We start from the raw sequence: 23,300 nt of genomic DNA on the forward strand, positions 1-23,300 counted from the left end.
TTTAGCTGTATGATTTCTGTTTGGGACATTTTTATATTACTTTTTGTTGTTGTTAAAATTATCAGTTTGTTCATGCACTGCCTTCCTGGTCTGAGTGAACATCTTTATGACTATTCTTTTGAATTTTCTATTTGGTAAATCTCATATCTTTATTTAATAGAGGTTGTGTTTTGGAGATTTATCTTGTTATTTTAATTGGAACACTATGTCTTCATTTTTTTTAACTGTTTGTTATGGTTTCTGCTCATTGGATAAGCCAATCCCCCTTTCCCAGTCTTGTCAGTCTGCCTTCCTGTAGAAGGAGAACTTCACCAATTTGTCCAGCTACAAATTCTAGATGCCTCTGGAACTTTGTGCATGTCCAAACCATTGCCTCTGTCTTTAAGGGTCCCTAAGAGATTAGGGTGTGACAATCTCTGTCAGTACCCCCAAAACAGGAGAGATAAAAGTCAGCTCCTCCAGATGTAGCTGTAAAAGTTAGCATATTAGGTGTGTGTTTTAATTCTTTGGATCTTTAAGGAAAAGCTGAGTTGGAGTTTCTCTACAATAGGCTCTCCAGTAAGCATGGAAGAAAATCTGCAACATATCCTTGCTCTCTCACTCAGACCCCACACTCTGATGCTGGAGGATGGCAGCTGTAAGTGAACCCAGTTTTAAACCACCTCTTTATCTTTGTGATTTAGAGAGACTTGGGAATCCAGAACCACTTCAACTCCCAGGGCTAGGTCATTTAGAAACCAGTATCTCTGGTGGCAGTTTTAAAAGTTGGGGTACTCAATGAATGCACACCCTCCTTTCTGGGAGAATATGAAGACCTGAATTTATCACTGAAGTTAGCTTGGAAATAAATAAAAGAAAGTGTCCACTTTTCCATTCAGACTCCCAGAGGCCCACTGTTTATTTGCCCCATTGTCTCTCTGCTTCTGGCTCCTTAGAAGGCCTACACTCAGGCAGCATCTGGAAAAATATGCAGAAGATTCCCTTCCAGGAAAAAACTGGTAGCTGGAGATTTTTAGCCTGTTCTCTTTGCAGTGATCCTGAGGGTTATAGCCGCCGGAAGTGCTTGTGTACTTTTAAAAAATCAGATTTTTGTTCATATTACATTAGGGAGACTTGGAAATACAGAGTCTGTTTCGCCCCAAATGCAACCTAATTTAATATTCAAACCGTCTGGGCAGGAAGTGAGGATACAGAAGTTGGGGTGCTATATGCATGATCCAATCCCTTCATTCCTCAAGGAGAAGCTTGGAGATGGTCATTCCTTTCTGATCATAAGGTGCTGTGCCAGCGTGGAGTTTGTGAGTCAATGTGTCCCATCTTTTCCTATCCATTTCTATGTGTCCATTTTTGCAGTTGCCTGATGTGTAGGCATTTCTCAACTAGTTCTAGCTTCTTCTCAGAGGGAATCGATTCATGTGTGAAATGTTTATTCTGTAACTTTGTGGGAGGTGAGAAAGTCAGGAGCCTCTTATTCCACTGTCTTCCTGATGTCATCCGTCTAGATTTATTTTTATTCAATAAAGCTACTTTTAATTTTTATCATCTTTTATTTGCGCACACAAATATGTACACAATAAAACATGTTTTGTTTGCGATGTTTTGCCCATGTCAAGGGCAGAATCCCACAGTTATAAGTTTAAAAAATATTCTAGTTAAAATAGACATCAAATGGTGTCTGACATAATCTTTCCCATTTTAGATGAGAAAACTCCTAAATCAGGAGAGTGAGAGAGCTTGACCAGAATTACAGAACAAGAAACTTGAAAGACTGGGTTTAGAATTTTGTAAGCCTGGCTCTTTGTCAACTACATATTTGCTTACAAACTATTTGGCTAATATTTGATATCTAAATTTTGCCAGCAACAACTTTTACTGCACTTTGCCTATAGGTTCCAAAATACATAATTTTCCATTTATGAAAGTGTAGTATCATTTACATGTTTCCAAATTCTGGCCCTTAACCTGTTGTTTGTAATAGTTCATAGATGATAGCCAACAATGATTGCACAATCACACTTTAAATTATTTATCACATCACATTTTTAATCCTCAGTATCTAGAGATTTCAATTGATTTAATGTTTTTCTTCACTTGTCACAGAGAAGAGGTTTCACAGCTATACATCTCAAACACTTTCCAGTTTGAAAATTGTTCTCATTGATAGAGAAAAATCAAATATATTAGGTTTAGTAGTTCTTTTTGTTTCTTTAGGATTTGCCTAAAATATTGAGTATATCCATATTCATAAATGTTCTTGCTCTTTTTGATGTATTTTACAAGTGCCAATTTATTTTTGTAGTATACACACTTGAACTATGATATTTTCATTCTATACACATATTTGTCCATAGTTAAATATCCCTTCTTTACATATTATTAGCTACATTAATCCATATTGGAAAATTATCTGAGCTGCTACATGGCTTGTTTCTATAGTGCTCCTTTTTCTTCTACTTATCATTTATTAAATTTACAGAATTTTATTATTAAAATGTCTCAATAAGATCCTTTGCTAGGTGCTTGTCTAAGCATTTTATATATTTTAATTCATTCAAGCTTCTTAACAAAGCCTTGGATATGCATAATTATTATCCTTCTGTTACAGATAGTGCAAAAGTTTATATCATTCGTAAGTGGCATGTCCAGAATTGGGTGGTTTTTGTCAGTGTCCTATGTTGTCTTCAATCTCTTAAAATTTTCTGAGTTGTTATATTATATTACCACAGAATTATTTCATTATCTTCTTAAAACATTTAACATCTGCTTTTCTGCAGAGAAGAATGTGCTTCTAACTATACTCATGAAGTTCACACATTTTTCCCTACATTTCTCATCACTATTTCTCAGTAGGAAGGATTGTCTTTTTGTCAAAATTAAGTAAAAATTGAAGTTCCTTAGTTATGTCCCCAATCTTCTGGAAGATGACCCTGTCAGCAAGGCAAGAAAAGAATTTATTACATGGTTTTTATTAGATGCACAGTGGAAGAAAATGATCTTTTTCTAAAACTTCATCTAAATACACTCCATCATGATTTCACTATCATTTCACTGATTTAAAACCAAATCAAGACCATTATTGAAAAATTAATCTTTAGAAATAAAAGTCATATATTTGAAGGTAAAATCTTCCAGTTATTGCTGGAGTTGTAGCAGCTTAGATGGGCACTCAAACTTACACCAAAAAAGTGACTATCCTGGTGAAGATTGGACTGGGTTGTTTGTGACTGGTTGGAGTTAGAAAGTGGGCAAGACAGACCTCCCAACCCAGAGAAACAGAAAGTGTCTAATATGAATCATTTTTTAAAAAATTTAATTGAAAGGCATTACAATTGCTTCCTTTAGTTTTATCAAAGTTTACTGACTGAGTTATCCAACTCATAGTAAAGGACTTACAAGGATATATTGGGCTGGGCGCAGTGGCTCATGCCTGTATTCCTAGCACTTTGGGAGGCTGAGGCAGGTGGATCACTTGAGGTCAGGAGTGTGAGACCAGCCTGGCCAACATAGTGAAACCCCCATTTCTACTAAAAATACAGAAATTAGCTGGGGGTGGTGCATGCCTATAATTGCAGCTACTTGGGAGGCTGAGGCAGGAGAATCTTTTGAACTCAGGAGGCAGAGGTTGCAGTGAGCCGAGATTGTGCTGCTGCACTCCAGCCTGGGCAACAGAGCGAGATTCCATCCAAAAAAAAAAAAAGAATTACAGGGATATCTCAAACCTAACTGTGGAGATATCTGAAAATTTGTCCAGCATCAGGACTTTTCTACACGTGAGATAATATGTTTAGTTTGACAAAATGTGTATAAACTAAGTATACCTGATAGATGCTATTGTCACTTTCCATCCTAAACCTAAATTATGATCTTTAGTAAATTTCATGTAATATTTTAAACGAAAAACTGACAATCTGGAATGTAACTCCAGGAAGGTAATGAACGTAACTGTGACTTTTGATATCTTGTAAATGAGGAACAAATGGTAATTTCACCATGAATAAAATGTAGCTTACAGGAAAATGATAGATTCCATAAAGTATTTAGAGAACTTCCATAAAGAGTGGATAGATTTGTGCTGTACTCTGTTAAAGTACTCATTTAGAACTGTGAATTGGGTGAACATAAGAAAGAGTGCGGAGGAATGCCTGGCAGCAATCATGCATGGCCTGCCAAAAATTTGAAAATAAGGGAAATCAGGATTTTTTTTTTTTAGATTAAATATAAAGCTAACACATATGGGACCATTGCAGATATGTAAGTTTATCTTAATGAAACAAAATATTTCTCAAGATAGAACCAGTTTTGACTGAAAACTAGTTATCTGTATTATTACATTAAAGAAAGTATCAGAAAGAGAAAGATAGTTAGCAATAGAAATCTGAAGAGAATATTAATCCTAAAAGACCTCTTGGACTATTATAATTTCAATTGAAATAATTCTAATTTATGTTTAAGAAAAAAAATCAACAAAAACATTTTTTTCAGCTTTTATCTGGGAAGACTACATGTGGGCTTGGATTGGGAGATATTGAAACCCTGGGCCACAAGAATGCTAGTCAGGTTCTTTATCCATTTATAAGTTCTATTTGTCTATGGTGGCCTTGATACTAATGCAAACTTGATCCGTACTGTGAACATGATGAATGTCAGCAGCTATATTCTCCAAGCTTAAAAACATCAGAAGAAAGACAAAGTTTTATTTTTTTTTCTCGGATATCAATACTATAATGAAATCTGAATGAAAGTTACTGGATCTCAACCACCCCTTGGACCAAGCTCAGAGAAACAAGATAATGGCACTAGGACTGTACACAACATGAGTTCCAAGGTAAAAAATGTAATACGGTAAGGCACTTAAAACAACACAATAATTTGAAATTTGATCAGATTTTGATGTTTTTATACTTGGCATGCATACAGGAACAGCAAATTTTCATTCAAAAAAAAAAAAAATAGAAAACAACAGACCGAAATAATTGAATTAACATAAAGTAGCTTTTGTATTTTAAAAAATCAAAAACAAAAAGAAATATTTTGTACTATGAAGAAATTCATAATTAGGCCAGTGAATTAGAAGATAGGCAGAAAATAATGGATTAGAGCTGATTAAATCATCTTGCCAGTTCTAAAAGGAAGAAGAAGGAGGAGGAGAAATTGAGAAAAAAAGAAGGAGGAGGAGAAGGAAGAGAAAAGGTGTTTAACACATTTTTTTACATTAATATGGATAAAGAATCAAATAGTGAATTCTTTTCCAGTTGTAAAGAACCCTCACATTCAGTAATTTTAAACATTTCCAATATGTGTTTGACATCATAGCAACAATAGAAGTTTGCACATGTATGCCATTGGAAAGGGGTGAATTCTTCATAAATCAAATCCCACTGAATGCAACCTCTCTGATATTGTCAAAGTTAAAGCTTCCATTTTTAAGTGCATTTTCAAAATTGTCTATAGGATCACATCAGGGCCTGCTAAATAAAACCAATACATTAAGGGGAAAATAAAGAGTGTTAAAAAGTTTAAAAACAAGCAGTCAAATATTTTTTGTATTTATTGCTTTAACCTTAATTGATATACAAAATTGTACATGTTTAGTGTCTAAATTTCGATGAATTTGAATATATGTATAAAATCATGACATTAATACTACAATGAAGATTCTAAATATATCCATCATCTCCAAAAATTTCATTGAGTTATTTTGTCCTTTGGTGGGGTTTCTGTTTGTTTGTTTTTGTTTTTGGTAAAATCACTTAGCATCAGATCTATCCTCTTAACATATTTTAAAGTGAAAAATACCATTTTGTTAACTGGAAATAACTATGTTGTACATCAGATCCCTAGAGCTTATTCATTTTATACCACTGAAACTTTATACCAGTTGAGCAACAATCTCCTATTCCCTCCCCTCTCAAACCCCTGGCAAGCTCCATTGTACTCTCTTCTTCAATGAGTTTGACTATTCCAGATGCCTCATATTTGTGGAATCGTGAAGTCCTTTTATAACTGGCTTATTTCACTTAGCATAATGTTTTCCAGGTCCATTCATGTTGTCACAAACAGTAAGATTTTCTTCCCTTTTTAAGGCTTAATAATATTTGAAACATATTAACTCAATCTATTTGTCTATTGATAGGCATGTAGATTCTTTCCTTATCTTGGTGATTATGAATAATGCTGCCATGAACATTGGGGTGCAGATATCTCTTCCAAAACCTTATTTAAATTATTTTGGACATGTATCCTGAAATGGGATTGCTGGATCATTTAGCAATTCTATTTTTAATGCAATTACTGTTAAAGGATCCTACATACTGTTTTCTATGGTGCCTACATCATTCTACATTTCCATCAACTCTGCTTAAGTGTTTTCTTCCCCCCAATAGTTGTCAACACTTGTCGTTTCTTATTTTTATCATAGCCATCCTAACAGGTGTGAGATGATATCTCATTGCTGTTTTGATCTGCATTTCCTAATTAGTTGTACTACTGAGCAACTTTCATATACCTGGCAACTATTTGTATGTCTTCTTTGAAGAAATGCTCATTTAGTCCTTTGCTCATTTTTTAATTAGGTTGTTTCTTCTGATTTGAGATGTAGGAGATTCTTACATATTTTGGATATTAACCCCTTGTTAAATAGATGGTTTGCAAATATTTTTCCCTTAAGTATGTTGCCTTTTCACTGAGTCTTATCACCCAGGCTGGAGTGCAGCAGTGTTATCATGGCTCACTTCAGCCTCGAACTCCTGGGCTCAAGCAATCCTCCTGCCTCAGTTTCTGATCAGCTGAGACTACAGGCATGTGCTCCATGCCCTGCTAATGTTGATTTTTTTTTTTCTTTGCCTTAAAGATTTTCTGCAAATTTTGATGTTGTCTCATTTGTCTATTTTTAGATTTGTTGCATGTGCATTTTATGTCAAATGCAGCAAATCATTGCCTTCACCAATTTCAAGAAGTTTTTCTTCTGCTTTCCTAGAGTTTTATACTTTCAGATCTTAAATTTAAGTATTTAGTCCACTTTGAGTGGATTTTTGTGTCTGACATAATGCTCTAATTTTATTCTATTGAAAGTTTATATCCAGTTTTCCCAGCACAATTTATTACAGAAACTATCTTCTCCTCATTGTATTTTCTTAACATCTCTGTTGAAAATAAGTTGACCATATGAACAGATGAATAATGAAAAAGGATATTGAATTAGAAACCAAAAACCTTCCAACAAGGAAAATCCAGGACCAGATGCCTTCACTGGTTAATTCTATCAAATATTTAAAAATAAATTCATGGCAACACTTCTGAAACTCTTCTAAAAATTTGAAAGGGAGGGAATATTTGAGAATTCATTTTATGAGGTTAGCACTACCCTGATACAAAAGTCAGACAAAGTCACCATAAGAAATGGAAACCACAGGCCAATATTCCTGTTGAACATAGATGCAGAAATCTCCAACAAAATACAAGCAATCCAAATTTAACTACATATTAGAAAGTTTTTCTTCTAAGATTATGAACAAGAAAAGGATGCCTTCTGTTGCCACTTCTATTCGACATAGTACTGAAAGTGCTAGCCAGAGCAATTAGGCTAGGAAAATAAATAAAAGAACTCCAAACTGAAAAGAAAGAAATAACATTGTCTCTGTTTTCAGTTGACAGAATCTTATACATAAAAATCCCTAAAGACACCACAAAATACTTTGTAGAACTGATAAACAAGTTCAGCACATTGACAGTAAACAAAATCAACATACAGAGTTTAGTGACTTTTGTATACATGAATAATGAACTATCCAAAAATGGAAATAAGGAAACAATTCCGTTTACCATAGCATCAAAAATAATAATATGCTTGGTAATAAGCATAACCCAGAAAATGAAAGATCTGTATCTGTACACTGAAAACTATAAAACATTGAAAACAGAATATTTTTTTTTTTTTTTTTTTTTAGACAGAGTCTCGCTCTAGATGACAGAAATTTTAAAAGACACAAATAAATGGGAAGCTATCCTGGGATCATGGGTTGGAAGATTTCATATTTTTATTATGTCTATATGACTTAAAGCAGCATACAAATTCAATGTAATACTTATCAAAACCCCAAGGGCATTTTTAGCAAAAATAGAAGAGAAAATTTAAAATGTATTTGGAACCACAAAAGACCCTGAATCACCACAGTAATCTTGAGAAAGAAGAAAAAAACTGAGAGTGTTACACTGCCTGATTTTGAAATATATAGCAAAGCTATGGTACTTAAAACACTATGGTAATGGCATGACAAACATGCAGATGAATGAAACAGAATGGGAATGTCATTAACATTTTGACTCTTATAGAGGGAACATATTGTGGGAGAGAAGTGAAAGAACATTAAATTTGGGAAAGAGAATATTAAAAATTTCCATTTAATGGGAACAAGAAAGAGAATGTGCATAGGGGCTTACTATTGTATTCCTTACATGATGTGAATAAAACAATTGATTTTTATGAATAGAACATGTTATATTTATAGAAAGATTGTCTAAATTTAGATACATGACTCAGAATAATAATATAATTCTTAGAAGACATAGAATGAGTTGTTGATGCTAACCTTTGGTGTGGAACAATAATAGACTTTCTGTTAAATGTTTTATATATACATATATACAATGCACACACACACATATATATACATGTATACATACATATATATGTATGTGTATATATATGCGTAATCTTGGAATATCAAGTTTAGCATTAACTACATTGAAATTTTTGGAAATTTTATGTTATTTTATTTTTGATAGAATGAGAAACAAACTGTCAAAAAAAAAACCCTGTAAGACTAACTGCATCAAAAGAATATATATATATATATATATATATATATTTATATACATATATACAATGCTTTTTTTTTGAGACGGAGTCTTGTGCTGTGTCACCCAGGCTGGAGTGCAGTGGCGCGATCTCGGCTCACTGCAAGCTCCGCCTCCCAGGTTCACGCCATTCTCCTGCCTCAGCCTCCGAGTAGCTGGGACTACAGGCGCCCGCCACCACGCCCGGCTAATTTTTTGTATTTTTAGTAGAGACGGGGTTTCACCATGTTAGCCAGGATGGTCTCGATCTCCTGACCTCGTGATCCACCCGCCTCGGCCTCCCAAAGTGCTGGGATTACAGGCTTGAGCCACCGCGCCCGGCCAAAAGAATATTTAAGATGTTACTATTTAAGAAGGTAGAATCATATAGTACTACCAGTGAGTTGAATACTCTTTTTAATAAAATTATCTATATTTTATCACTTTCAGAGTTTCAGAACTCTAGAGTACCAGAGAAAGCTAATACTTGGAGAGATAAATTTGACCTTTACCTCTCAGTCGTTAAATATTTGCAAAATGACATGCCTTGTGAATACAAAGACAACAGCAGCTCACACTTTTTGAGGTTTCCTTGGTTCATTGTCAAAGGTTGAATCATTTAAAAAACAAATAAAAGAACACAGAATTGCTCCTTATATACAGTCACACATATTAAATTAAGAAAGCATTAGCTATTATTATATAAAATTAATATTTTTAAAATAAAAATGTGATTAGTTAATAGTAAAATGTATATGTATTACTATTATACCATAGCCTAGCAATGTGAGCCAAAACTTGAGAAAAATGATATTAAATACCCTAAGACCTAAAGTCTGTGTATGTGTGTGTGTGTATGCGTGTGCATATGGGTGTGTCTCCTTTATCATTTATATTAAGGACACTTGTTTATTGGAATTGACTGCTTAGTTTTCTAAATTAATCATAATAAAAGTAATATTTAACATTTGCCTTCCATGAACATTTTGTTAGGCTTAGATCTTGATTTGTTCATATCACTCTCCCCATCCCTATTTGCTGTCTTAATTTAGTTCAAGATTATAGAAGAAAGAAAACATAAATTATTAATATGAAATAATTATTAATATGGAATAATTATTTAATACTACTAATATTAAAAAACATTTACAGTTCTAAGGAAAAAAATGTAATTGACTAACTGACCTTTTGAGTTGTAAGTTTAAATTGTAAAATTTCTTGTGTTATAAGTGATCTTTACAACCTAATTTCCATAACACTTGTAAATTATTCCTGATCTAGTTAGTAAATGTGGTATATATTGAATTCAAGCTAATATAGAATTAATTATATATTTTGAATCCACATATCATGTTGCCAATATTCTTAATATCAAAAAATGATGTGTGTTTATTTTTTGTGTGTTTGAATCATATGAAAAGTTACATATTGTCATCTTCTACATGAATATACTTAACACATTTTGGGTCCACCCTGTTCACTGTTCAGTGAGGAAAACTTATCTGAATAAAGTCAGGGAATAAGAAGCACAATTTTCTTTATATATGAGCAAACATAATAAATAAAACACTGATGTACAGACCTTAATGAATTCAACCTCCGTTCATTTGCTGAGTCATTTTGTATTTATTTAACCCCAAGTATGTGATGTGCATATTGGACGATTCAATGATGAGATAACAAGGTAAAAACCCATCTTCAAGGCTCTTTTGATTAAAGATGGGAGGCAAAATGGTAACAATACAGATTCTGACCAATTATATTGAAATAAAGATCACACCCAATAGTTTTAAATGTGAGTGATGAGGTCTGAATGCCTTAGAAGAATATAAATCTTTAATTGATAAATGTTATTGTGTAGTTTTATGAATTAAGAGTATTAATTACACTCAGAAAATAATATAAGTAAAATAAAATAAGAGTACAAACATACCAAATAAAAAACTATAGTATTTTGTGCTTTCTGGAATAGACAATATATTTTTAATGTAACAGTTCCATAAATAATTATAATAAGACTTTTCTGGCTAGATTGTTCAGGCCTTGTGACTGAAGCCAGACACAAAACAAAATTTTCTCATGTGGGTTTTATACCTAATTTAAATCAGTGTATATTCACTGACCAAAGTTATCAGACCATAAGGTTAGTTGCCACAAATAAGTCTCTAAGATTATGTTAATGTTATACATATTACCTAAGACAGATCTGTAGCAAAATAGATCTAGTATTTGAAATGACTTGATATAGAAGCTAAAAGATATCTGATAAGATTCACATTTTTATCCTTTTAAAAATGCAACAATTTTCTGGGTCTCAAGTATGAACAGCAAAGGGAAATTAATGGGAATCCTGTGCATTCAGTAACCAAATCAGATATGTTCTAATACAATCAAATATTGTTTTCCACCTTTGTTAGAAACAAACGAAAGAGCCAGGCGTGGTGGCTCAAGCCTGTAATCCCAGCACTTTGGGAGGCCGAGATGGGCGGATCACGAGGTCAGGAGATTGAGACCATCCTGGCTAACTCGGTGAAACCCCGTCTCTACTAAAAAACACGAAAAACTACCCGAGCGAGGTGGTGGGCGCCTGTAGTCCCAGCTACTCAGGAGGCTGAGGCAGGAGAATGGCGTAAACCCGGGAGGCGGAGCTTGCAGTGAGTTGAGATGTGGCCACTGTACTCCAGCCCGGGCAGCAGAGCGAGACTCCGTCTCAAAAAAAAAAAAAAAAAAAAAAGAAAGAAAGAAAGAAAAAAAAAGAAACAAACGAAAGAACATTCTGGTGATAACTGAAAATTTGAAATTCTTTATAATAGTTAACACTTTAGAAAGAGCAAAATTATGAATCAATGGCGTGAGTGGGGTTATCACATTTTTATTGTCAATAAAATTTGATATTTAAGTTAATATTTGCAGGAGTCATTCCACTAATAAAATACAATTATTCAGAAAATCTACATGAATCGAGGGTATTAGAGAAAGATAGATTAAGACAAACACCTAAATATAATATGTTTCAAATATGAGACAGGTCCCATTTTCACAATGAGAAGACTTTACAAAAGAGCTTTTTGTCTGGTTTGATAAAAGAATCCTTTAGGGAATTCAAATTTTATAGTAATAGTTAAGCATAATAGATATTACACATAAACATTTAAAATTATATGTAAATTAATATGCTTAGAGATACATGTAAATAAATATGTTTAGAGGTATTTTTAATACAAAGATTTATGAAGAGAAGTTTCTTTTTATTTTCAGACCCATTAGAAGCACTGAAGAACCATTGTGTTTCTCATCAACATAGCCAGTTTTGAATCTTCTAACCTTTATTTTTCCAGAATGAGTCATTTTGTATTCCCTTATTCTGCTTGTGACATATCATTAGAATTCCTTAGAGATGTTGTCTCTGGAAATTTTATTCCAACTAACATGTAGCAATACATAATATTGGAATAGTTTTAAAAATTATTATTTGTGCTGGAAATATATATTTCTGACTGACAAAATTTAACAACTGCTAGATTTATTCATCTATGAAAGGCTTTTTAAAGGGTAAATAATATTCTGTTGTACACACATATGCAAACACGCACACAGAAACACACACACATAAAAAACATTTTTTATTCTTTCATCCGTTGACGGACATGTTTGCACTAAAATATTTGTACTCAATATATATGTCACCTTTTCTTTACCTATTCATCCAACAACACTTAAGTTGTTTCCGTATCTAAGCTATTGTGAATGATGCTGCAATGAATATGGGTGTGTAAACATTTCCTCTGCATACTAATTTCAATTCCGTTGGAAATGTACCCAGAAGTAGGATTGCTGGATCTTAACTTAGCCCTATTTTTTAGTTTTTTAAGGAACCTCCATACCATTTTTCATAATGCCTGTAGCAATTTATAATTCTACCAACAGTGTACAAGGTGTCTTTTTTGGTACATCATCAATAGTTGTCATTTTACTTTTTGATAATAGCCAGCCTATTATCATGCATTATATATATGCATATATTATATATATATATAATGCATTACATAATGCAGTTATAGCTCATGCAGTTCTGATTTGCGTTTCCCTCATGATTAGTGATGCTGACCACCTTTTCATATACCCATTAGATATTTGTATGTGTTTGGAGAAATATGTGTTCAAGTCTTGTGCCCACGTTATAATCAGGTTACTTGTCTTTGTTTGTGTTGTTATTGAGTTGTATATTTTGAATATTAGTGTACATTAGATATATGGTTTGCAATTTATTTTCTCCCATTCTATGTGTCGGCTTTTCACTTTGCTGATGGTTTCCTTTGCTGTGCAGAAACTTTTTAGTTTGATGTTGTCTCGCTTGTTCATTTTTGCTTTTGTTGGCTGTGCTTTTGGAATTATGTCTGCAAAACAACCGCCAAGGCCAAGATCAAGGAATTTTTTTCCTATTATTTCCCTTAGAATGTTTATGATTTCAGGTCTTACATTTAAGTCCTTCATTCATTTTGTGTTAATTTTTGTATATGGCGTAAGAGAAGAGTCCAGCTTCATTCTTTTGAATGTAGATGTACACTTTGCCTGACACAATTTATTAGAAAGACTATCTTTCTCCATTGTACAAGGGACTACTATCCTATCCTTCTCCCATTCTTGCCTGAAGAAGAAGCAAAAATTGAAAGAAAATATATCACTACCAATCTCGGTTAAAGGGATTGAAAGTGATTGATTCTGAGGAGAAGAAAATGATAATGTAGGCATACTCAGGATTTTTATGCTATTCTTATCAAGTCTACTTGATTTTTAAACTATGTATGTTTGATAAAAGTAAAAACTATTTTTTAAAATCATACTTCAAGTTCTAGGGTATGTGTGCATGAGGTGCAGGTTTGATACATAGGTATACATTTGCCATGTTGGTTTGCTGCACCCATCAACTCATCATTTACATTAGGTATTTCTCCTAATGCCATTCCTCCCCTAGCCCCCCATCTACCCCCGCAACAGGCCCTGGTGTGTGATGTTCCCTGACCTGTGTTCAAGTGATCTCATTGTTCAATTCCAACCTATGAATGATAACATGCAGAGTACGGTTTTCTGTCCTTGTGATAATTTGCTGAGAATGATGGTTTCCAGCTTCATCCATGTCCTTGCAAAGGACATGAACCCATCCTTTTTCACAACTTCATAGTATTCCATGGTGTATATGTGCCACATTTTCTTAATCCAGTCTATCATTGATTGACATATGAGTTAGTTCCAAGTCTTTGCTATTGTGAACAGTGTCACAATAAACATACGTGTGCATCTGTCTTTATAGTAGAATGATTTATAATCCTTTGGGTATATACCCAGTAATAGCATTGCTGGGTCAAATGGTAATTCTAGTCCTAGATCCTTGAGGAATCGCCACACTGTCTTCCACAATGGTTGAACCAATTTACCCTCCCACCAACAGTGTAAAAGTTTTCCTATTTCTCCACATCCTCTCCAGTATTTGGTGTTAAAAAGTCAGGATTTTTTAATGATTGCCATTCTAACTGACATGAGATGGTATCTCACTGTGGTTTTGATTTGCATTTCTCTGATGACCAGTGATGATGAGCATTTTTTCATGTGTCTGTTGGCTGCATAGATGTCTTCTTTTGAGAAGTGTCTGTTCATATTCTTTGCCCACATTTTGATGGGGTTGTTTATTTTTTTCTTGTAAACTTGTCTGAGAAATTTGTAGAATCTGGATATTAGCCCTTTGTCAGATGGGTAGTTTGCAAAAATTTTCTTCCCTTCTGTAGGTTTCCTGCTCAATCTGATGGTAGTTTGTTTTGCCTTGCAGAAGCTCTTTAGTTTAATTAGATCCCATTTGTCTATTTTGTCTTTTGTTGCCATTGCTTGTGGTGTTTTAGTCATGAAGCCCTTGCACATGCCTATGTCCTGAATGGTATTGCCTAGGTTTTCATCTAGGGTTTTTACAGTTTTAGGTCTAACATTTAAATCTTTAATCTATATTGAATTAATTTTTGTATAAGTTGTAAGGAAGGAATCCAGTTTCAGCTTTCTACATATGGCTAGCAAGTTTCCCCAGCACCATTTATTAAATGGGGAATCATTTCCCCATTTCTTGTTTTTGTCAGGTTTGTCAAAGATCAGATGGTTGTAGATGCATGGCATTATTTCTGAGGCTTCTGTTCTTTTCCATTGGTCTATATATCTGTTTTAGTACCAGTACCATGCTGTTTTGGTTACTGTAGCCTTGTAGTACAGTTTCAAGTCAGGTAGCATGAGGCCTCCAGCCTTTTTTCTTTTTGCTTAGGATTGTCTTGGTAATGCAGACTCTTTTTTGGTTCCATATGAACTTTAAAGTAGTTTCTTCCAATTCTGTGATGAAAGTCATTGGTAGCTTGATGGGGAGGCATTGAATCTATAAATTACTTTGGGCAGTATGGCCATTTTCACGATATTGAGTCTTTCTATCCATGAGCATGGAATGCTTTTCTCCATTTGTGTCCTGTCTTATTTCCTTGAGCAGTGGTTTGTAGTTCTCCTTGAAGAAGTCCTTCACATCCCTTGTAAGTTGGATTCCTAGGTATTTTATTCTCTTTGTAACAATTATGAATGGGAGTTCGTTCATGGTTTGGCTCGCTGTCTGTTAATGGTATACAAGAATGCTTGTGATTTTTGCACATTGATTTTGTATCCTGAGACTTTGCTGAGGTTGTTTATCAGCTTAAGGAGATTTGTGGCTGAGACAATGGGGTTTTCTAAATATACAATCATGTACTCTGCAAACAGGAACAACTGGACTTCCTCTTTTCCTAATTGAATACACTTTATTTCTCTTGCCTGATTGCTCTGGTCAGAAGTTCCAACGCTATGTTGAACAGGAGTGGTGAGAGAGGACATCCTTGTCTTGTGTCGGTTTTTAAAGAGAATGCTTCCAGGTTTTGCCCATTCAGTATAATATTGGTTGTGGGTTTGTCATAAATAGCTCTTATTATTTTGAGATACATTCCATCAATACCTAGTTTATTGAGAGTTTTTAGCATGAAGGGCTGTTGAATTTTCTGGAAGGTCTGAATTCTGAATTTTCAGAAAAGTCTGCATCTATTGAGATAATTATGTGGTTTTTGTCATTAGTTCTGTTTATGTGATGGATTATGTTTATTGATTTGCATGTCTTGAACCAGGCTTGTATCCCAGGGATGAAGCCCACTTGATCATGCTGGATAAACTTTTTGATGTGCTGCTGGATTCATGTTGCCAGTATTTTATTGAGGATTTTTGCATCAATGTTCATCAGGGATATTGGTCTAAAATTATCTTTTTTGGTTATGTCTCTGCCAGTCTTTGGTATCAAGATGATGTTGACCTCATAAAATGAGTTAGGGAGGATTCCGTCTTTTTCTTTTGATTGGAATAGTTTCAGAAGGAATGGTACCAGCTCCTCTTTGTACCTCTGGTAGAATTTGGCCGTGAATTCCTCTGGTCCTGGACTATTTTTGGTTGGTAGGCTATTAAGTATTGCATCAATTTCAGAGCCTGTTATTGGTTTATTCAGAGATTGACCTTCTTCTTTGTTTAGTCTTGGGAAAGTATATTTCTCCAGGAATTTATCCATTTCTTCTAGATTTTATAATCTATTTGCATAGAGGTGTTTATAGTATTCTCTGATGGTGGTTTGCATTTCTGTGGGTCAGTGTTGATATCCCCTTTATCAATTTTTATTGAGTTCATTTGATTCTCTTCTCTTTTCTTCTTTATCAGTCTTGCTAGCAGTCTATCAATTTTGTTGATCTTTGCAAAAAAACAACTACTGGACTCATTGATTTTTTTGAAAGGTTTTTTTTTGTGTCTCTCTTTCAGTTCTGCTCTGATCTTAGTTATTTCTTGCCTTCTGCTAGCTTTTGAATGTGTTTGCTCTTGCTTCTCTAGTTCTTTTAGTTGTGATGTTAGGGTGTCAATTTTAGCTCTTTCCTGCTTTCTCTTGTGGGCATTTAGTGCTATAAATTTCCTTCTACCCACTGCTTTAAATATGTCCCAGAGATTCTGGTACATTGTGTCTTTCTTCTCATTGGTTTCACAGAATATCTTTATTTCTGCCTCCATTTCATTATTTACCCAGTAGTCATTCAGGAGTAGTTCAGTTTCCATGTAGTTGTGCTGTTTTGAGTGAGTTTCTTAATCCTGAGTTCTAATTTGATTGCACTGTGGTCTGAGAGCCAGTTTGTTGTGATTTCTGTTCTTTTACATTTGCTGAGGAGTGCTTTGCTTCCAATTATGTGGTCAATTGTAGAATAAGTGTGATGTGGTGCTGAGAAGAATGTATATTCTGTTGATTTGGGGTGGAGACTTCTGTAGATGTCTATTACATCTGCTTGTTGCAGAGCTGAGTTCAGGTCTTGGATATCCTTGTTAACCTTCTGTCTCGTTGATCTGTCTAATATTGACAGTGGGATGTTAAAGTCTCCCATTATTATTGTGTGGGAGTCTAAGTCTCTTTGTAGGTCTCTAAGGACTTGCTTTTTGAATCTGGGTGTTCCTGTATTGGCTGCATATATACTTAGGATAGTTAGCTCTTCTTGTTGAATTGACCCCTTTTACCATTATGTAGTGGCCTTCTTTGTCTCTTTTGATCTTTGTTGGTTTAAAGTCTGTTTTATCAGAGACTTGGATTGCAATCCCTGCTTTTCTGTTTCTTTTTTTTTCTTTCTTTCTTTCTTTCTTTTTTTTGCTTTCCATTTGCTTGGTAGATCTTCCTCTATCCCTTTATTTTGAACCTAAGTGTGTCTTTGCACGTGAGATGGGTCTCTTGAATAAGGCACACTGATGGGTCTTGACTCTTTATCCAATTTGCCAGCCTATGTCTTTTAATTGGGGCATTTAGCTCATTTACATTTAAGATTAATATTGTTATATGTGAATTTGTTCCTGTCATTATGAGGTTCGCAGGTTATTTTGCCCATTAATTGATGCAGTTTCTTCATAGCATCGATAGTCTTAAAATATGGCATGTTTTTGCAGTGGCTGGTATCAGTTGTTTCTTTCCAGGTTTAGTGCTTCCTTCAGGAGCTCTTGTAAGGCAGGCCTGGTGTTAGCAAAATCTCTCAGCATTTACTTGTCTGTAAAGGATTTTATTCTTCTTCACTTATCAAGCTTAGTTTGGCTGGATATGAAATTCTGGATTGAAAATTCTTTTCTTTAAGAATGTTGAATATTGGCCCCCACTCTCTACTGGCTTGTAAGGTTTCTGCTGCAAGATCCACTGTTAGTCTGATGGGTTTCCCTTTGTGGGTAACTCCCTTTTCTCTCTGGCTGCCCTTAACATTTTTTCCTTCATTTCAACCTTGGTGAATCTGAAAATTATGTGTCTTGAGGTTCCTGTTCTCGAAGAGTATCTTTGTGGTGTTCTCCGTTTTTCCTGAATTTGAATGTTGGCCTGTCTTGCTAGGTTGGGGAAGTTGTACTGGATAATAACCTGAGGAGTGTTTTCTAACTTTCAGGTACACCAATCAAACATAGATTTAGTCTTTTCACATAGTCCCATATTTCTTGGAGGCTTTGTTCATTTCCTTTTACTCTTTTTTATCTAACCTTCTCTTCTAGCTTTATTTAATTAATTTGATCTTCAATCACTGATACCCTTTCTTCCACTTGATCGAATCGGCTATTGAAGCTTGTGCATGCATCACAAAGTTCTCATGCCATGGTTTTCAGCTTCTTAAGGTTATTTAAGGTCTTCTCTACACTGTTTATTCTAGTTGGCCATTCATCTCATCTTTTTTCAAGGTTTTTACCTTCCTTGTGATGGGTTCAAACATCCTCCTTTAGCTCAGAGAAGTTTGTTATTACCGACCTTCTGAAGCCTACTTCTGCCAACTCGTCAAAGTCATTCTCCATCCAGCTCTGTTCCATTGCTGGGAAGAAGCTGCGATCCTTTGGAGGAGAAGAGGCACTCTGATTTTTAGAATTTTTAGCTTTTCCGCTCTGGTTTCTCCTCATCTCTGTGATTATATCTACCTTTGGTCTTTGATGTAGGTGACTTACACATAGGGTTTTGATGTAGATGACCTTTTTGTTGATGTTGATGCTATTCCTTTCTGTTTGTTAGTTTTCATTCTAACAGTAAGGCCCCTCAGCTGCAGGTCTCTTAGAGTTTTCTGTAGTTCCACTCCAGACCCTGTTTGCCTGGGTATTACCAGCGGAAACTACAGAACAGCAAATATTGCTGCTTGATCCTTTCTCTGGAAGCTTCATCCCAGAGGGGCAGCCACCTGTATGAGGTGTCTGTTGGCCTCTACTGGGAGGTGTCTCCCAGTTAGGCTACATGGCAGTCAGGGACCCACTTGAGGAGGCAGTCTGTCCGTTCTCAGAGCTCAAATGCCATGCTGGGAGAACCACTGCTCTCCTCAGAGCTGTCAGACATAGATGTGTAAGTCTGCAGATGTTATCTGCTGCCTTCTATTCAGCTATGCCCTGCCCACAGAGGTGGAGTCTAGAGGCAGTAGACTTTGTTGAGCTGCAGTGGGCTCTGCCCAGTTCAAGCTTCCCAGCTGCTTTGTTTACCTACTCAAGCCTCAGCAATGGGGGATGCCCCTCCCACAGCAAGGCTGCTGCCTCACAGATCCATGTCAGATTGCTGGGCTAGCAGTGAGCAAGGCTCCCTGAGTGTGGGACCCTCTGAACCAGGCATGGTAGAGAATCACCTTGTCTGTCGGTTGCTAAGACCTTGGGAAAAGCACAGTATTTGGGCAGGGAGTGTCTCATTTTTCCAGGTAGTCTGTCATGGCTTCCCTTGGCTGGGAAAGGGAAATTCCTCAACCCCTTGCACTTCCTGGGTGAGGTGACACCCCGCCCTGCTTTGGCTCACCCTCCATGGGCTGCACCCACTGTTCAACCAGTTCCAGTGATATGAATTAGGTACTTCAGTTGGAAACCCAGAAATTGCCCATCTTCTGCATCAATCACCCTGGGAGCTGCAGAATGGAGCTATTCCTATTCAGTCATCTTGGCAATTCCCCAGTAAAAGCTATATTTTAAAAAGCAAGACTTCCTTATTTTAATTTCCAACACATGAAATTGTGAGGTCACTCTTCTAAAATAATGACTAAGTTATTATCAAAACAGAGGTAATATAGGTAATATAGTTAATTTACCCTTGTTTTTTCCTTTTCTCTCTCCCTCTCTCTCTAATTCTGCTATGCTGCTCTTGTTTTATTTACCCACTAAACAGATCCGGGTGGGATATAACTGATGCTGTTGGTTCTCATAGTGTCCCAAAAAGCTGGGGACCCTGGATTTACATCCAGCAGTCTTTTTGTTTATTTATTTCATCTGTAAAGGGCCCACAAGAGTTAGGGAGTTCCCCTCTCATGCAGAGCTGTACTAGCTCAAGGGACGGGGTGATGCAGGCAAAATGAAATTTTTTTTCCTACCCGTTTTGTACAGTTATTCTTGTGTTTTTCCTTTACTGTATTTCTGTGATTTAAGTGAACTCCTAAGCTCGTCCATAGTTATTTTTGGTCACGGATAGCTGCTGAATTGTTGCTCTTTGCAAAGTAAAAGTTAGAATCTCTTACTCGCTACTTGAGGTTTCTTTCTTCCTCACTAATCTGATGTGTGCTGTGTGCAAAACATTGCTCTGGGTGAGGTTGTACTTGATTATGTCACAACAGAAAATAATTCTATTATCAAAATAAAATAATTTTAAAAGCACCACAACACAAATAAATACATTCAACAAATCTTTAGTGAATTACATAATATAACACAAACACACATACACGTCTTATAATCACAGACCTCGTAACAAGTATTTGAATGTTTTTAATATAGAAAATGCAATACTCAATTTTTTTGAGAAATGCTTTTGTGGGAAAAGTTATTTTTATACTGTATTTATATATATCAAACTACCATTATAGCTTCATTTAAAAAGAATTGCAAAATTAATGAGTTAATTCTGGCTGTAATAATCTTTTAGGATTGGATTATGCAGCTAAGGAAGAAAAAAGATTTTTCCTTAGTAGAGAAATAATTTATGTTTAAGATATATATCTGTGTGAAAAGAAGTAACTTTTTTTTTTTTTTTTTTTTTTTGAGACGGAGTCTTGCTCTGTCACCCAGGCTGGAGTGCAGTGGCGTGATCTCGGCTCACTGCAAGCTCCGCCTCCTGGGTTCACTCCATTCTCCTGCCTCAGCCTCCAGGTGCCCGCCATCACGCCCGGCTAATTTTTTTTGTATTTTTAGTAGAGATGGGGTTTCACCGTGTTAGCCAGGATGGTCTCCATCTTCTGACCTCGTGATCCACCCGCCTCGCCTCCCAAAGTGCTGGGATTACAGGTGTGAGCCATTGCGCCCCGCCAAGAAGTCACATTTTGAATTGCTGAAAAGAATGTTTTCAATGGTTAACTATTTATTGAATATTTTCAATGTATATTCAGCTATATTAAGTATATAAAAATGAGTGCAAACAAAATAAAAATAAATTATGGTCCCGGACTTGAGAAGTAATTTTAGTTTAGTTTAGTAGAGAGTGTATATATTAAAATTTAAAGATAGGATGTTAACTAACTAGGTGACAAAACAGAATTAGGAGATTTGCACATATGTCTCATTTAGCCTCATTTAGCCTCATTTACTCTTTGCACAATCTTAATAAGTAGCTGTCATTTTCAATTTAAAGAACTTGAGGTTCCTGCTTAAACACAAAGAGTTGAAATAATTTATCTCTGTTTTCTTGGAAGGTTCATGCAAAGTCATAATCAATCATGGTATAAATCATGTATAAATAGATAAAAATGAAATGCACAAAGCACAGGGAAGAGACTATAGAAAACAAGAAAACCAACACAATTTGTAAGATGAAATTCAAATAGGTAAGTGCTAACATTTTCAGAGTAAGGGATGCTGAAAGCTATATGCCAATTAAAGAAGATGCTCATGTGAAGGAAGCCAAGTAAAATCAAGCAGATTGTGAAAGTCCCCAAAAAACAGAATTACTAGATACTTGGATTGTGAAAAATGAGAATAAAAGCAGAATAACTGCTTGAAAATAAAGTATAGAGAATATTTAGACTCTCACCTCTCTCTCCAAACCAAGCAGGCAACCATCTGTCTCCCACTCAAGTAGGAGGATGGAGTTTTATTTTCTGCAAAAACAAAATGCAAGAGTTTGTAGACTCACATATGTTAAAATGGATGAGGTTTGGGGTTACTCTTTACCAAAGTTAAGAGAAATAAGTTAAAACCTTCACACCATTTCTCTAACTCATCTTCCAAAATAATAGCTACCCTATTTATACTAACTAGGCAAGATGTTAGATAATTCCTCTCTAAAACCTGGCCAATAGAGAAATTCTGCAGTAATACCTAAGGGCTTCCAACAAAACATCTGTATCCTGGTCTATTACTCTACACTTCTCAAAAAGTGCAGCTCATTAATCTATCTTCTCTAGTTAATTTTTTAGTGGTTTTCTCTTACACCTGGCTATATATACATTCAACTTCACACACTGAGGGATGGTCTGTAAAATGAAGATAAGCAAATTACATGTAACAAAGAAAACATTTTAAAGTAACTATAAATGAAAAAAAAAATACTGGTTTAGTGAAAGAATAGCAATTATTTCAAGTGAATAATCAGAGAATTAAAAGTCTATTAAATTTTTTGAAAATAATAGGAGAAAACAAAATTTTAGTAGAAGGTTAAAAAAGGTTGAAAAAATTTTCCAGAAAGTAGATGAGGCAAATGAAGTAAGGAAAATCATTTCAGCTCAGCTCGTGAGTTTCTGAATTTAAAAAGCCCACTGAATTCCTAGCACAATGAATGAAAAAGATGTCTCAGTCAGTCATCAATACCTTTCAGAGGACTGGGGATAAAAAGAAAGTTCTAAAGCCTTTCAGGAACTGGAGGAAAGTTACACAAAAGGGAACTAGGATCCAAATACCATCAGATATTACAACAGCGATGCTAGAAGTTAGAGAACAATAGATAAATGCTTTCAACTTCAGAAGAAAAATTCTTTCCAATGTAGTTTTCTATACTTAATCTCCCAAAAGGATTGAATTGTGAAGATAATTGTGTAAAATCTTCACAATAACATGTTAAGTGTAATTCAAAAACTTACCTCCCATAAAATGTAAAGTTGTAAGGGTAAGTCTTCAGAACTCTGTCTAGAAATTCTAGATTCTGGCTATGTATCCCTAATCTTTGATCCCAGGTGCTTGTTAGAGTCACGTAATGGTGTTTGTCAGTTCTGGTTAGAAAGACCAGTGGAGATGATTCTTGGTCCATTGGCTATTTAATTGCTATGGCTAAAGAGAGATTCTAAGAAATACAGGTTATTCAGTGCCGGTTTCATTCATTTTCCAGATGAGCCAGGAGAAAAATAAGAACATTGGAAATCACAGTGTATCTGCCTTCCACCTGAGAAAATGTTGCCTACTTTTTCATACACTGAGAGCTTTACCCTCCTCTT

This window comes from Papio anubis, chromosome 6 (assembly GCF_008728515.1).
Source record: "Papio anubis isolate 15944 chromosome 6, Panubis1.0, whole genome shotgun sequence".
In the NCBI taxonomy this organism is placed as follows: Eukaryota; Metazoa; Chordata; class Mammalia; order Primates; family Cercopithecidae; genus Papio; species Papio anubis.